Source organism: Leuresthes tenuis, unplaced genomic scaffold (assembly GCF_036924035.1).
Source record: "Leuresthes tenuis unplaced genomic scaffold, fLeuTen1.0.hap1 SCAF_19, whole genome shotgun sequence".
NCBI classification, from domain to species: Eukaryota; Metazoa; Chordata; class Actinopteri; order Atheriniformes; family Atherinopsidae; genus Leuresthes; species Leuresthes tenuis.
Window position 1 is genome coordinate 6,902,260 of NW_027325373.1, and position 17,493 is coordinate 6,919,752.

The 17,493-nt window shown below is 38.4% G+C and overlaps 1 protein-coding gene across 1 annotated transcript in view; it reads right to left on the minus strand.

The window, feature by feature from the left end:
* cntfr (ciliary neurotrophic factor receptor) overlaps positions 1 to 17,493 on the minus strand; it is a 198,264-nt gene that overhangs the window by 147,994 nt on the left and 32,777 nt on the right. The window contains exon 2 of the mRNA XM_072372441.1: positions 17,403 to 17,443. The gene's annotated coding sequence lies outside the window, so the exon portion shown is untranslated. The remainder of the gene's footprint in view (positions 1 to 17,402; positions 17,444 to 17,493) is intronic.

Sequence of the window (17,493 nt, forward strand, 5' to 3'; positions counted from 1 at the left end):
AAATCCACATATTTGTTTGAAGTGTTTCTGAATTACACCTCACAGTCTTCCTGATACATCTGATTACCAAAATGCCCTCTCTAATTTATAAATTAACAATCACAGATGCAGCGAGGGATTCACAAAGGTCAGTTTATTATGTGATTTGTCAAATAATTTCTCTCACTGGTTTTGCATTGCATTTGGAGAAAGGGCTGTAAGGTTTTAAAAAAGCTGCTTTAATCTAACTCCCCGGAAAGTGGAATTAACCTCCCAACCTATCTTTCCTCTAAAGTTGCCAAGACTTGGTGTGAATGTCATGTGATCAGAATTTCATTCTATATTCCAATATATCATCAGTTTATTTTTTTCTAAAATTTAGAGATATTGTTAATAAAAAGTAAATATAATTTTCATATTTTTCCCCACGATCGTCACCTGGAAGTCGAAGGAGACGATATTACTGTTGTTGTCGCCGCCATCAGAAAGAAACAAACAACGCGATGGAGAATGCACCCTTGTGCATTGCGTCTGTGCCATAACCAGCTCATCACAAATGGAGAGGGACGTAGCTTCATCTTGCTCTTTGTTCACCATCTTTCTCGAATGCTTTAGTTTTGTTGTTTGCAATGGTGAAGACGTCAACTGGAAGTGGCTCTATTAGCAATACTTGAAATGGGTACAGCGCCACTTATCTACTGTGGTATTGCATGCTTTGTGCCAGTGATTCGATTTATTCACCGCCATGTAACAAAGGCTATTTACCCTTGCTCACATAAGGAGCATAACCCAACTATAGCTATGATCGAGTTAATCTCATAATGTAAACCCACTGAGTGACAACAGCTTCAGACTATTTTGTTCTTCACAACACAGCTGTTTCTTTCTCCTTTTTTTCTTCTCTTTTTCTAACTCACACACAGTACAATATGTCCTCCTTATCTTTCTCCATTATTGTCTCTCTTTTAGTCTCCCTGTTTCTGCCTCAGCAGCTATAGATCGAACTTTGAGAAAAGCTTTGATGTTCTCAGCTTCATATTGGCCTCGAGAGTGAAGGTGAACCACTGAAATGTAATGCAAAAGAAAGCTGAAATGTTTTAGCTGCAAACCTCTCCCTTCTCATACGGTATATCGACATTCTTGCAAAAAGTGAAAACATGCCTAAGTAACATGTTAAAAAAAGGTATCTGTAGAGTAATCAAACTATTTGGGATTTGTGGTGCAGGGAAACTTTTAAAGAATTTATTATTTTAATGTCAGGCTGTCAGTGTGAAACAACAAAATTACATTTGTTGTTGCCATGGTGTGACAATTTTCTACACCACTAGCCCTGCTATTTTTCTGTATCCTTGTTCTGGTAAATAATTTACTTCATTTCACAGGTTAAGAAACTCATTAAAACCAGATATGTTTTGGTAAATTACTCAAATATGAAACAAGAAAACGAGTGTGTTTCAAAAGAGTGGATCTGTTGTGAGCACCCTTTCTGTAGCACCCTTTTGTACTATATGTTGCCTCTGATTTCATTGTCATTTATGGTTTTTGCACCAGCACGGACAGTTTGTATGTATCTCATAGACAAGAATATTTAATCATCAGTTTGAAAAGGGGACAGACTTTTATAACGAGCAACTTATTTTATATTATAATCATTAACAGCAGTCTATTCAATTATTATTTTTTTTATGTACTTTAAATGAACCATTAAGTAAATCATCAGAAGCACAAAACAAAACAACAGAACAAATGTTCTTTCAAAATGAAACGCAAATTTTCAGAGGCTTAGAAAATACCATGAAAATGAAACTCATTAGTCACCGATTTCCTCAAAGCACCACGACACTGACCATATTTTATTTGTCATGCTCCATTGTTTGGGACAGAGTGTGGAGTTTTGTGGCACACCTTTCATCTTCTGTGAATGTTCTGCCAGGGTAATGTTGCACTACACTACTGTTCGGTTGATGCATCAAATGCGCCACCAGATGTTGTCTTTGTCATAATGTGTTTTTAATCACCGTTCTTGAAGTCAGATGCCAGCAGGCAGTATCCAATCCGATTTGCATCACTTGCTCTCCCTCATCTCTCCTTAACAGCTGAGAGGGCTGCAGGCATCAATCACTCTTAACTAACCATGCTGACAAACAGTTTTCACCAACTTGTGGGCCGCCATGGTTTTGGATGTGTAACAAGGACAATAACTTTAGATTGCCAGGATTTGATCCCACTGTTTTGATCAAAGTAAAATAAAAATCATTTTAAAAAATCTGTAGCTGTCAAAACATCTAGAGAGACAACAGACTACTAATGCATCGTCATAAAATGTGGGCACATTTTAGACATTCTTCACCAAAGTCAATTCAATATTTTTGACAAATGTGATCTGACCAGGACCAAAGTGGAATGGGTTATTCTTTCTACAATGTTTTCTTAACCAATTCTCATGAATTCTCATGAAATTCTGCACAGTAGTTTTGTGTGATAATAAACAAAGAAACTTGGCACTTTGGCTCTCTCCCTAGTGGAGGAAACTACTTCTGCTTGAAAACTCTGAATACAGATTAATTAAGGTTGTCATCCTATAGGAGGCTTCATACTTTGTCCCCTAAATGCATTATTAAATACATCTTTTGGGGGGCCATTATTTGTTCCCACAAATCACAATGACTGCTTACAACAAGTGTGAAGTACACTCTTTCTGACATTTTTTGTTGGTGTAGATTCTAAGCCATCTACGCCATGGTATTCCTAAGAGCTTGAAGAGAAGGCAACTGAACTTATCTTCTTGATTCTAGGAAACCAAGGCATTTGTAGGATCTCCCAATGCCCAAACAACAACTTCTAAGTCTGAAAATCTCCCCCGGCTGATTAGAATTGAAGAAATATTTTGGATGAGAGGTGAAACATCTTAAAAAACTGAGGAGAAAACTCTGGTTGCCTTCCATTCATGCTCATTGTATTTTTTCCTCCTTTCATCTTACCTACCTGCAAGCTGTCCTTGGATCAGTGTTATTAGAAGTGCTTTCACACGCTCTACTGAACGGTATTTTGCTTTCAAGGAGTCTACCACATGTATCTTTTTTTTTTCTTTTAAATTCTAAACATTTCTGGAACACATCACAGACATTTTTGGTGCTTCAAAATACAAAGAGCTAGCTTGAAGACTACTGGAGGAGTGATAGGTATCTTAAAAAATTCACGATGAAGCAAATTCAAAATGTATTATAGATATTCATGATGTTACATTGTTGCTGGACCAGTGGCACGGCGCATAAAGCACATTTTCTTCTTTCGTTTTTACTGTCTTTTCAAGACATTTAATTATGTCCACACCACACTCCAAATGGACCTATTAGCATGGTCAGCTTTATTAATGTAGCACGCTCATCATTAATGCTGCTTTGTCTGCTACCCCTGATAGAATGTAGTCTGGGGTTGAGTATTGTTAAACATATGCATGAAACACATAAGAAATTGCACTATGGAGGCTGTAATGCAGATATCAGCAACCTCCATGGAAATTATGATGCCTATATGTGTGGCATAAATTAACAAGCCAAAGACAGATACCCTTGAGAAGTACATAAAATCTTCTCAAGGGTATCTCATTTTTACTACAATGACTGTACATAAAAATACATTTTAAAGAAATTAAAGCTAATATGAAAGTGTGTAATATGTGCATTTTGTCTTATGTCAGCAGGTGGGAAACCTTTCAAAAAGAATCTTATCAATGTGATTTCCAAATATATGGGAAAATGACATCACGTGATTTGTGACCTTGGTAAACATTTCCCTAATGAGTATATGGTCGCAGTTGCTAGTTTCAGAACTGGTCTAACAGACCGTTGCTCATTTAGTCAGTTTTGGTCTAAAAGAGGGCATGCTTGAGAGGTGGATTATACTGGAATTGCAAAGCTGCTACCTTATGTGCATGTGTGGTTTCTAAGGTTATCAGTGAGATCCACCACCACACAAACCAATGAGCAACATCTATAAATATGGCCTATAGAAGCCAAATCAATGCCACCGATATGAAGTCATCCATCTATTGAACAGAAAAAAATTAATGAACTAACACTGTAACCTTAAACCATTGCTCATAGATTTTTTTTCACTCAATTCAAAAGCACTGACTGAAAAGGATTCAACTCAATCAAAACAGTATATTTTGCTGCCTAATCTCCAAGAAAAGACCTAACCGCGTATTTAAATTTATAGAGCTTACCAAGTTGGTTTGGTATGTATATGAAACCAAAGAAAATGAAAAAATAATCAAGAGAAAAAAAATACAACACAGGGAATTATCACAGAGAGAGAGACTTCTACTAATTGTTTGCTGATCTAGCTCTTTTAAATTTTCATTTTTCAACTAAATGCAAAGTTTTTAAAACCTACTCCTGGTAATTTCCTATTAACAGGCATTTCCCTCCTGAGACTAAGTTAATCTAATTTAGAAAGTGGAATACTTTTTTTAACGCCCATATCTGTCTAAAATCTGAAAGGTCACCACTCTTCCTTTGGCTGTAAGCTGAGTATTACTGAAAAAAATGCTGCATGAGCCACTTTAGAGAAGTGCCTCCTTACCTCAGAGCAGGTGGTGAGTCCTTTTCATTCAAGGAGAGTCCTTAAGAACCACTTACAACCCCAATCAGTGCTCTTTAAAACTTGTCATCTCCCAAGAAAGCTTGTTTCACTTTGACAAAACCCCCACACCTCCTTTCCCTCAGTCTCCCTTAGTGTCCTCTCATCTCACTACTGCCTTGAGAAGTTGAAACATGATATCTCAAGCACCTTGTGTATGCTAAGGTGTCTTTCTGCCTGTCCATTTCCCTTCCTTTCCTCCTTTGTCATCTCCACCCCCTCCAATTTTTTTATCAGCATCGATTCATTAATTTTTCAATATTTCTATTTCCTACCATTAAAGGATTTTAAGCAGAGCTCAGCACCTTAATGCATCTATAAGAGAAAGCCAATTAGATAGGAAGACAAACAACACAGTAACTGCCTTGGACTTTTCAACACTCTATCTGTGCCTCCCAACATCAGCCCTTCTTCTTCATTTCTACTCTCAGCCCAACACTTCTTTCTGTTTTCCCCTCCTCTTCCTCTATTTCCCCTTCCTCTCCTTTTCCCTTCTCCCCATTTCTCCTCACTCGCCTCTTCAAAGTTAAAAGGCTGTCGGCACAACTTCAGTAGGAGAACCCCACCACGATCAGACACGTCAGCACCTCCATCACACACAAGCGCGTCAGCACTTCAAATACACACACACACGGACACACAAACACATGCACATGTCAGCACCTTCAACAAAACACACACAGGTCCACATGTCATTAGAGAGCTCCACATGGCTCGTATAAAAGCTGGTCCAGCAGGAAGGGAGCGGGGGCTCACAGGGAGGAAAGGGGGGAAGGTGAGGGTGAATGAGAAGAGTCACAGTAAAGAAAGAAGAAGGGAGGAAGAAGGTGATGGAAAAGAGAACTGTGGAAATAGTAAAGGAGAGAAAGAGAAATTGAATAGAGGGATGTAAAAAAAAGGTGATGTGTGGATTAACAGGATTTAGGGCTGCTCTGACCATCACTGAAACACACATATATATATGTGTGTTCACACATCTCTTTCTCATGTTCAGCTCTGTGCTTGTTTCAATTCTGCTACAACACATTTAAAAATGTCACTGCTTTTTGTCACTGACTTGTTTTCATGCTTCCTTCCTTCTATGACCCACTTTATTTTTCTACATTGTTGTAGCCACTGTTTCGTGCTCTCCAATGTCCTTGCTGCCCTTTTCTCTTTTGTTACTTTACCTCTTGAATTACTTCCCCATTGTTAGTTTCCACTTCCCATTTCTAGCTTTATTTCATAAGTTATTTTTACTACATCCCACCGTATCATCAGCTTTTTTGTTTTCTTTTCCTCGTCTAAATCCATTTTTCATGTCACTAAACAACATGAACGTGGGACACTGAAAGAAAAGGAAGGTAAAAAGAAACCATAGTCATCTGTGAGAAGGGCAGTATGTTGAAAGAGAAGTGGAGGAAATAGGAAAGAGAAAGAAGAAAAATGAGTTATTAATGGCAGACTTTGATAACATACAGAGATGTAGAACCAGAAATGCAACCATGAGAGTGGGAGAAAGAGTATAGCTACCAGATGCAAGCAGACAGAGGGAGAGCGGTAAGAGAGCAAGGATATGTTGACAGATGGGCTAGCAGATGATACAGAGACAAAACTACTAGTAGGAGAGTGGTGCGGATATGATATAAACATTAGAGAAAGCAAGGGATTTAGATTAAAAAAGAAAGCAGAGACAGTGTGGGGTAGCAAAAAGAGAGAAAGGAAAGGAGAAGCTGAGAAGGAGAGAGTCTATACCCAGATCAATGGATGGCCTGTCCTCTGCTGTGTCTGCATTTCCTCTGGGCTCTCACAATAAGGCCTTCTCACTACACTTGGGAAGAAGAGAGTATGTGTGTGCGTTGAGTGTGTATGTGTGTGAAGACGAGAGAAGACCTTTTACACTCTGGTCTTCTCTCAATATTAGAGGTCAATCGTCGGTCTTTCAATTGAAATTTCAGCTTGTAGTTTCCTGCAGAGCCCCATGGAAGTGAATCTAATCTGTATATCAAGGCTACTATTGCTGTCAGACTGAGTGGTCACTGGTTTTCACCTGCTGACTGTGAGAACGAAGGTGACTGTTTATTAACCGTGTAAAATAAACTATAGGCGGGACTTTGTTGCGTTTTACGTCCTTTGCGTTATATGCTCCAGCTCCCACTGGAGAAACAATATGAAAGATGATAAATGAACACAAAAGATTAATAATCTTTCTAAAACTTTATTCTAATATTGTAATATCTTAATTTAATTTCTCAAACGGAAAACAATTTCTTCACTTTACTTTAAACTATACACAATGCTTTGGGAGATAACAAAAATGAAGGCTGGTGGATTCTAAAGGAAATGAAGGATTCAGGGAGTGGGTGTAAGCATCATAGCAAGTGTATACTTGAGGCAATTTGGATGATCTACTGAGGAAATAGAATCTCTTATTGTGACAGACACTGGAAAAGAGGATGAGCATCAGTGAATCTTATCTTATCACATTACTGTGTATGAGGGTGGAATGTATTGGAATTTTGGGCTGGCTCAATGAAATAATGTCGATTGAACTTCAATCTCTGGTTTTGTGAAAAATATGCAATTTTCTTTGGCCAAATTAACAGATTTATATGGCTCCCAAAGGAAATTCTTTAGCTCAAAAAACAGCAGAATATGTTTGAATCATTGCATATAGATTTGTAAAATAAATCTCCAAAACTTCTGCTAATCCATTTGGTCCCAGAAAATGTTGGATACCCTGTTAACGAGAATTTAAACTGAAATTAAGTGCTGTCCCATTAGTTGACCTGAGCTGGGTCTTCTGTGATTCTGTATGGTTTATTTTTGGAGACTAGTCATTTGTCAAGAGATAGCAGAGTGCTTGCAGGTAGCAAGAGAGCAGCAGCAGAAGGCTACAAACATGTTTTAGACCTACACAAGGGTATCAGCCCACAAGGGTGTGTGTGAGTGAAAGAAGGATGGGTTGAGACGATGTGTGATGAGGTGTGTGCATGTGTGTCCTACAGCAGCCATGATGCATTAGTGTAACCTGATGCCTCTCCTCCCCTGTGAGCCCTAACCTTGAGACAGACAGAGAGTGATGCAGGTTGCAAAGGCAAATTCTGTTCGAAATGAAGCTGTTGTTCTTCATCACTGAATATGTCTAATATTAGATAGGCGAGCCTGTTCAACTGACAGTTTTAGGAATCATTTAAGCATCCTTCAGTTCAGCGCTACAAATCAGTTTGTGAGATAAATGACTTAGTTTTAGAAATAGAAACTTCTGTTTTCTAAAAACTTTCATGAAAATACATTTAATACATATATGAAAAATATTAGCTTATTATCTTAAATGTGATGGCGACAACACTTCTCAAAAAAGTTGGTACATGGCCATGTTTCCCACAGTGTAACATCCCTTCTTTTAACAAAGGTCTGTAAGCATCAGGGAACTAAAGAGACCAGTTGATGGACCATTGGGAGATGAGTGTTGTGCCATTCTTGTCTGATATAGGATTCTAGCTGCTCAACGGTCCTGGGTCTTCTTTTCATATGTCATGCTTCATGATGCACCAAATGTTTTTAACTGGTGAATTATCTGGACTGCAGCAGACCAGTCCAGCACCCAGAATCTTTGACTCGAAGCCATGTCGTTACAGGTATGCGGTTTAACGCAGTCTACCTGAAATATACAAGCCCTTCCCTTAAAAAAAGATGTCGTCTGCTTGGGTTGCTCTAAAACCTGTATACCATTCCATTCCATACCATTCAGCACTGATGGTGCCTTTTCAGATGTGCAAGTTGACAATTTCAAAGGCATTAATGCACCCCATACCATCAGAAATGCCGGCTTTCAAGGAGAATTTCACAGAACAGTTTTTTACTTTCTTGCAACAAACCAAATAAAATGTTAGTTGAGAGACATTTTGTTTTTGGTTTTTTTCCTCACTTAATTGTGAAGAACTGTGTTATGCCTCATGGACATTTTTATCCGTCAAAGAACCTTGGTGATTATTGGCCCAAGTATAACAAAAGTCATAGCTGAAATTTCTCATCTGAATATATCTCATAATAATAGGATATCATTCCCCATTTTATTCCCCTACATTGAATAACACTATTCCCTGAACCCATTAAGAAATTTAATCATCACCAGCTGAAATTCACTGTGGAGAGATAATTACAGTTGATGATATTCACAGATAATTCACCAATAATAAGATGATTTTTTCTTTTTTGTTCTTTTAACTTTACTTTCGGAAATTTCCTCTGCAGCTGCCAGGTTCACAGCTCACTATTCTCTCTCTTGGCTTTAAAACACAGAGTAACCCAATTGAAACAAATGTGTCAGAAGAATAAAGAGAAGAAGATAAAGAGAGTGAAAGCAGACTTTAAAAAAAGACAATGTGTATAAAAATAGGCAAGTAGGGGGATGAACAATAAATCATTTACAGACATATCCAGGGTAAGGTCATCAGAGTTTAAATATTCATTATAGGTGTCGAGTCAAAGCTTTTAGCTCTTGTGGGATGAAGTTCTTCGTCTCCCCTCATTTGATGTTTATGTTCACTGAATTATGCATCAAAAAGAATGTTATAAATACACTTTGTGTGTTGTCATTGTTCCTGTAAGAAGGCACTCTCGCGTGTCAGTAGCACTGTCAGAGTTTGAGGTACATCCCACAGGAGTCGTCCTCTGTCCTCAGGGCAGTGTGACATACACTGGGGAAAAATCCACCATAAGCAGATATTCAGTGGTGCATTGATAGAGAGGAAAGGCAAAAAAACACAGATTGATATTACTATCTCAGGAATTTTGCTGCCACAATGCACACTGACAATGACACATAACATTTTAATGGATATATGGTCCTTTCCAGTGTTGGAATATTTGATTTTTACATTCCAAATAACGATTCAAATTTATATAAACATTAAGAGAAAGAAGGTTATACTCAAATCCACAGAGGTCTGGTTGAGCTGTACCATTCAGTTCAATTACACCTCAAAATCACTTTTTTTTATTTAAAGCCTGAGATTTTTTAGAAAAATAACGTTTTGTGAACTACAAAAATTTGAAAGTTATTTCTAAGATAACAGTACAACTTATTAAAGTTTAAAATCAAAATGAAGGACTTCAAAAGCAAGCAACAAAACCTTAGGTTTTGGTCAAGCAGCGGAACGTACCAGTTACTACAAGTATTAGTAAGTACAAGTAAGTATAAAACATGTTCTTGCTCTTTGCTACTATCCACTGTTGGGCAAAGAGGAATTACAGCATACTGTTTGCATAATAATCTAAATAACTTTAACTTGAGATTTTTTCGGCTGCATATTTAATACTGCAGTATTTCTCAATATTATGGAATCTTTGTGTTAACTATTAGAGCTTTTTTAACAGTAGAATAAGATGGGGTGTCTGATATTACATAATCATATAGAGGTCACCATACTTTTTTACTCATTTCTAAATATTCCAACTGATGTCACAACAGTCCCCACTTCCCTAACAATTTTTCATCCTCATTATTCTTTTATCCATGTTCTCTCCTTCCCCTCGACCATTTAATTCATCACTGGCCACTTCTATTTTCATCTCCAATTTCCATCTCCTACGTGCTGTTACTTTTTGGCCATCCATCCACATTTTCCTCTGCCTCTTCCTCCCTCCTTATTCTCACTTTGCTCCGACTCTACTCTCCGCTGGGTGTCCTGTTCCCTCTCTCTCTGGGACTGGCAGACCTCCTGACGGCTTATTATTGATCCTCCTATCTCCTCACTAGCTATCTCTCCTTCTTGTTCTCTTTCTTTCTGCCTTAAACACACACACGCACATTAGGGTGACAAGATAAAAGGGTCTAGATGCCCCAAGGCAAAGCCTGCTAAACAAGAGACCAGAGGCTCTCAGTGTGTAGTGCATGCATCAAGAACAGACACACTTAACAAACCCAAGGCTACAGACATACTACAATATCTCTGACAGGAGCCATCCAAATTACCCTCTGGTTTATTCACAAGCTTATTTTCATCTGCAAGTCGAGCTCTGCGTGAAATAACATAAATCTTGTAGAATCAGGGTGGTCGTAACATTCTTCTGCTGTTGCCTCAGAAAGCAACCAGCACGCTCTTTCTCTATGAAAGACATTTTTGGGATAATAATTCTATTTATAAGCATCGCCTTGGGGAATACTTGACTCTGAATGCAGCTTCCTTGTTTTTCTGTGAAAAAACTGTTCAAGCAAAGCTGTCTTGGAGATTATGTTTAGGTCCCGAGCAGTAATAAGAAAACTTGATGATGGGATTTGTGTTTGATGGTCTGCCTTCATTTTCTTCACTGAAACTAGTTGATGTGGATTTTGGAACATTTGAATTTGAATTTATCTGGATGCTTTCAAAACCATCACAGTTCAGTGACAATCACATGAATAGCACATGCTACGATTCATGTCTTTAAAAAAAAAAAGGATAATTTTTGGTCTGATCTTATTTTACAAATTGGAAAAAAAGAGGTAGCATATACAGGTGACAAAGGAAAATAAACTTTGTCTTTTATTCTTGGTGAAAATGCATCTCAGTCTTATGCCAATTTGGGAAATTGTCACAAAATCTATTTCTCTCATGCAGATGGAGCGAAATCATATATAATTTCAAGGCATACAGTTTCCCTCTTAAAATAACATTGGAGGTCATTTTTGCACAAGCCTCATTGGCTCATCCAGGTAAAAAGACCTATAGTTACTTAAAGACTATGTGACATCTAGTTGTTGAGAGAGCAACTGTATGTGAAGTGTAAAAATGAAAAGAAAGTAAAAATCCATCAAGGGGATGGTCACAGAATACAAAGAAGATTTCTAGCCATATCTATGATTGCTTTTTAACCCCAACCATGTAGTTTTACTTTCTAATCCAAATCAAGTTGTTGCCTAAACCAAGAACCAGCAAGTGGCAAAAGTGTTTTCATGAAATTCTGTCATAAAGTATCATTTACTGAATGACATAACTCAGAAGTGAAAATAGCTTTCATGTTGGTGTCAAAATTCTGGTGCCATAGTTGAAAGTGGTGAGCATAATTGCACCAGCTAATCTTTTACTGCCAGTATGCTCACAGTTTGTCTTTTGTCTTTCCATTCAGGCAAAAGTACATATTCTATCTTTCCCATCTCCTGTTGTTATTTCTGAGTATACCATAAGAAACCTGACATGCATACAGTTTGTGCTAGGTTGGATTAAATAAAATCAAAGCAGTGTAAATTCTCTCTTCATATTTCAGTGTAGCTGCTTTCTGAAATCAGAGTGCAAGCTTTTCTCATTTTTACAGCTGCATGCAGAGGATTCAGACTATGATGCTTTTGTTCACAGCACCTTTCAGTACTGTAACAGCAAACATTTCAATTGGAAATACAATGTTCACCCTCAACCATAGTAGTGTATGTGCCATGCCCAATTCAATGCACCCCAAAGCACACATGAAGTAGTCAGGAATCGATACATGACATGAAAAACGACATGACTTTCAGCTGTTGTGGCTGCATCAATCATACCATTACCATTTGCTCATCTCTCAGCACCAACTTGCACTCCTCTCTCCTGCCCCTCCCATGCTCTCGCCACTCCTATAATCACTGTTTTTCCTTTCCTCCTGCACCTCTTTTTCTTTCACTCCCAGTCTCACTCTACTCCTTTTTCCTTCTCTCCCTCCCTGCCAGCTCAGCGGATGCCCCTTGTCACGGCTCCTATTTCAGCCTTCTGAAGTTTCCTAATTGATCGCAATTAGAGCTGCTACAGAGTAAAGCGATGAGGGGGAGGGGGATGGGTGGGCAGAGGAACGGAGACAGAAAGTGAGTATCTGTGTGCAAGTGAGTGTGTTTGTGTGTGACAGACACACTCACACAAAGTGATAACAATAAATGATCCTGTTTTAAGATTGAAAATATTATCTATAATAATGTTATTCTAGTAGCTGGACTTTGTTTGACTGCAGACTGCTAATAATATAAGATACAGTGAGAAGTAGAAAGTAAGAAGCACAGAGAGATGGTGAGTCACAGGGAGGTGGAAGAACAAAGAAAGACTTGTACTGGGAGACAGTTAAGTGACACAACATGAAAGACATTAGACATCCCAATAGAAACTGGAAATGAACCACCATAGGAAAGGGTGGTTGGGGTGGAGAATTGAACTCACAAATTGTGATTTGCATTTGAGTTCAATTCTGAACAGATTTAGTGAGTGAGCATGGGTTTTATTTTTGTTTACATACCAGACTGGGATGTTGCGCATATTGTTGTGTAAAGGTTTAGGCAGTGTTGAACTATTCTTTTAAAGTATGAGTTTGTTAATTTTATGTCTTAAAAATAATTAGAAAGTTGGTGTTCATTATAAAAAGTTCAACATTTTCTCAGCCACTTCCATTAACACCCAATGAAAATAATTGTAACTGATTGGATATTTGGTTTGTAGTCCAGATAGGAACTGGGATCAAGAAACCTTATAAGGACATCCCAACTTGGAATATATTACAATTCATGATTCCTGTCAGCTTAAAGTTGATGGTGGAGAAGGGCGAGTCTTGACTCTGGGATACATTAAGAAACATGGAAGGACAGACAGAGAAGATAAAGGTAGGTAGGGAGACAATCAAGACAAGCAGTGACTTCGTTAAGTAATGTGACAGCCAGGAGTGAAAGTCACAGATAGCAAAGGATTTGTAATAGAGAGATAGAGAGGCAGAATGACAAAGAGGAAGAATAACAATAGCGCCAAAGCCTCTTCCATCCCTCTTGCAAACGTCCCTGATCCCTCTTTTTCTCTCATTTAAATTCCTCTCCATTGTCATTTCAATCCAGGCCTAACCCCCCACTGTTTGGCAAATACACACACAGACACACAATGACACACTCACATTTGTGGACATTAGATCATGCATGTATTGACCTCCAACAGCAAGCAGGACCATCCCAGGACACAGAGCTCAAACATCTCCACTAATCCCTATCAGTGAGCACACACATGAACACACAGACAGTGTCTGCTGGAAAGATAGGATCAGGTTTTACCAAACTGCAGATGCCTGTGTGACCCTAGCCATGCTAACATGGGTGGGGGATAGCAGGCAGCTTGTCCCCAAACATCCACTATCTTGTCAGCCACACGAGGACTAGCACAGGCAAAGAGCAGCTCAGCTGTGCCTTGTCAACATTCAACTTGTATTCTTGACATAGCTAACTTTACTCTATTCCTCCTCTTACACAGTACACAGGCTTGTAAGCAATGCCATATTACAAAGCAACCATGCTGCTCTTAGTAGTGTTAGATTCTAATGTCCTAGAGCTGCAAAAGTCAGCAACAGGGCACTAGAAGAATGCATTGTCAGCATCACCAGGATATGGCTGAGTGTCCTGGTAATGCTGACAGGCTGATGAAGCTGGCGATTCTTAGACTCATCATGCCTCTGTCAGCACCTCTAGCTGAGACATGGAGAACTGACCTGATCCTAATCTTTCCTTGTCAAAGTGCAAAATAATTCCTTGCTTCATCGCTCACATGTCAACAATGCTACATCTGAAATGGCAAACATTGTTATAAGTTCTGCTGCGTATCTTGTCTTGTGATTTGTAAAAGAAACTATTTCCATTCATCCTCACAACTATATATATACATATATATATATGTATATAGATATATCCACATTTCTCTCTCTCTCTCTCTCTATATATATATATATATATATGATATCGGTGAGGATGAATGGAAATTGTGTGTGTGGACACAGATTTTTTCAATGCTTTACATAGCTGTAAAGTAAACATTTATTCGATTACGATGCCATTTTCTTACAGAACCTCACAGTATATTAACATGTCACCTCCCATTCTCTTTCAAAGTTGTTTAAAAAAATAAACTAAGTGACATCTCCTTGTGTAACTAATAAACTCTATTAAGAGCTGCTGTGGGCAAAATAGAAGAATATTAGCTAATCTGAAGAGGAACAAAAACACATCCAGACGCTTGACATAATGAGTGAACTTGGAAGAGCTCTCAGGTCATTTTGAATCCATTAGGACAGAATAGGCTCTTAGGTAACACATGCACACTGGTGTGCACACACACTCACACACACTAACTTATTGGGTAAAAAGGTGGAAGCTTGAGTGACTGACAGAAACAGGCACACACGCACAGAAGAGAAAAAGAAAATATACTCATCATAACTACAAAACTTAAAAGTCAATTTTAAGCCAAAACGCTTTTGCAATATAAATCAGGAAATGAAACAGACAAATCAATGTCAATATGATCAGAAGAAAACAAGGTGTGTGCGCATCAGAGATGTAGACTGAGACTGACAGCATGTGTGTGTGAGGGGATGAATGCATGTGTAAAGGTGATTCTGGCGACAAGGCGACCCATAGGGATCAAAACTCTCACATTACTGGTGACCCCCCACCTACCTCACACACACACACACACTCACACTAGTGTAGGGGACTTCATCGTGCTGCTTGTCAACTGGAGAATTTGCAGCGGTCAAAAAGAGAGACAGATCTCAAAGAGAGAATGATATACTTGTGGTCTGTTTGATGTGTACACCACTTCATGGGGGCTTCTTTGAAACCTTAATAAATACTTAGGGGGGTAAATCTGTGTAGTTAATTTACAGATTACTTGATCCCTGATCATTCAATGAGAGTAGAGCGGGACGTATGATAGGACAGTTCTTGTCCTGTTAGTTCAGAACAACATAACTGTGAAGAAACCCGGCTCTTTACTGTAGAACATTGTCATTTAAATATAGCTGAAGCCTTTCTACAGAAATAAAGAACCAAACGTTTTACACAGCCACTAATAAATTAATTTGATAGCATTTCTTTGAACCATACTTTGATATTCACTGTATTAACTTACTTTGTAATGATCAAGTTACTAAAAAGGTTAGTCTGAATGTTTCAGTGCTGTCCTCAACTACCAGAAAAATTACAATATTAATAAGAAAAGGAGGAAGCAATATCAGCTTGGTTATCACTGCATTTGTGAAGTACAAATTCCTTTAACTTAACACGTATGTCCCAGAATAGAACTATACAATAACAAAAATTATAAAATTATAAAACACTGTTTAAAAATACCAGGCAGCACTTTAAATAGGATGAAGTAAATATGTTTACTTTCCCTGATGAATGCTCTTAAAAGAAAAAAAAATCAATATAACCTTGCCTCAGGCAAAATAAAATTGGAAGAATAGGGGAAAAAAATAGGAAAAAAGCAAAATAGGAAAAAAATGGATTACACAACAACATTGGAGACTACCTTTTGAATCTCATCTTAAATCCTATTACATCCTTACGCGAAAGGGACTGGTAGACCTTTCAAGTCTCCTTAGTCTTCCCTCTCTCCCTTTCTCAAAACCTTTTCATAAGTCTTATGTTTATGCATCTCACCTTTTTGTTTATGATTGCTATGTAGAATGACAAATGCCATAGTGCATGCTGAGCGCTCCCAAGAGTGAGAACAAATGTCTGAACCTGAACCCAATTATGGTTGTGGTGAAAAGAGAATCTCTGAGTAATTACATTGCATTATACCTGTTTTTCAGCACTAGCCTGGAGCCTCTGCAGGCTTGTGTCCTCTGTTTAAATCCCCTCAACTTGCACAGGGGAAATCTGTCTGGGGAGAGCAAATGAGCAACACTCTACCTTCCTCATCAACTAAAGTCAAGTTACCAAAAAGTAAGGCTCTTAAACCCCAGTTTCTCTGCTGCATCAGCCAAATGTGCAAGGATGTGCATTCAATAATTCCCTATGCAAATATCAACTGTCATTTATGTAAAAAAATATATCAGGAATGACTGCAGGCACTTCTTTGTATTTTAAAATGAGCTAAATTAAACTCTAGCTTCAGGTGTTTGTCAGTGCATAAAAGTGTGTACACATACGATCAGTGTTCAAAGTGTTGCGGCAGACATGGACTTCCCTGTATGTAACCTTATAGTCCTGAGCTGTCAGAATAAATGCATTGCAGTGGCCTGCATGGAATCTGAATATCTGTCTACGTGTGTGTCCATGCTGTCTGCATATTTCCTATATGTGTGTGTGTGTGTGCGTGCGCACATGCCAGTGTGTGCATGGGTGATGGTGTGTAAAGTCTGCATGCCTACTGTTTCCGTATCTGACCGTCGACATATGTGTGTCGCTGGCATTTCTGGACAGAGGAACTCTATACGCCTCCACAGAAACCTTTCAACGCCCGCCTGCTCCGCACACACACAAACACACGTCACACATCCTTCTGCTGATACACACATGTCACCACAGCAACCAAATACAGCCAAAGACAAGTTATTGACAGAAAAGCAGGGACCACCAAACAGGCAGGCCAGTTCACAACATGGGGGTTATGGAGGGCAGTTAAATCATAACAAACAATATTCTTAAACCAAAACATCATCATCATCGAAAAGCAGTTAATTGGGAATCTTATCATTTCGAGAGACGACAGCTTCGTTCTTATATACAGTCTTGTTCTCACATATGCCAAACAGGTTCACAGTATTTCTGTGATTTTTCACACATGTGGCTCGCATTGTTGATTTGATCTTGAGTGCTCACTGTTGAAACCATCATCTTCAAAGTGTTGTGAGGGAAGTTTTATGTTCTGGCAAGACAAATTTGTAAAACAATGTAGAAATACTGCTGATATGTTGAGCAGTAAAAACAGATCTGTCTTTCTAATACAAGAGAACACAAAAAAGAAAAAAAAACTACATAAAGTCTATATGAACACTGAAAAGGAAAGAAATCCTTGGGGAAGAATTGAACCTACCTCAGATGGAAAGAAATGTCTGTCCGATCCTCCTCTTCACCCTGTCAGAAACAATACAGAGTTAGTTAATGCATCCACAGAGCATGTATGG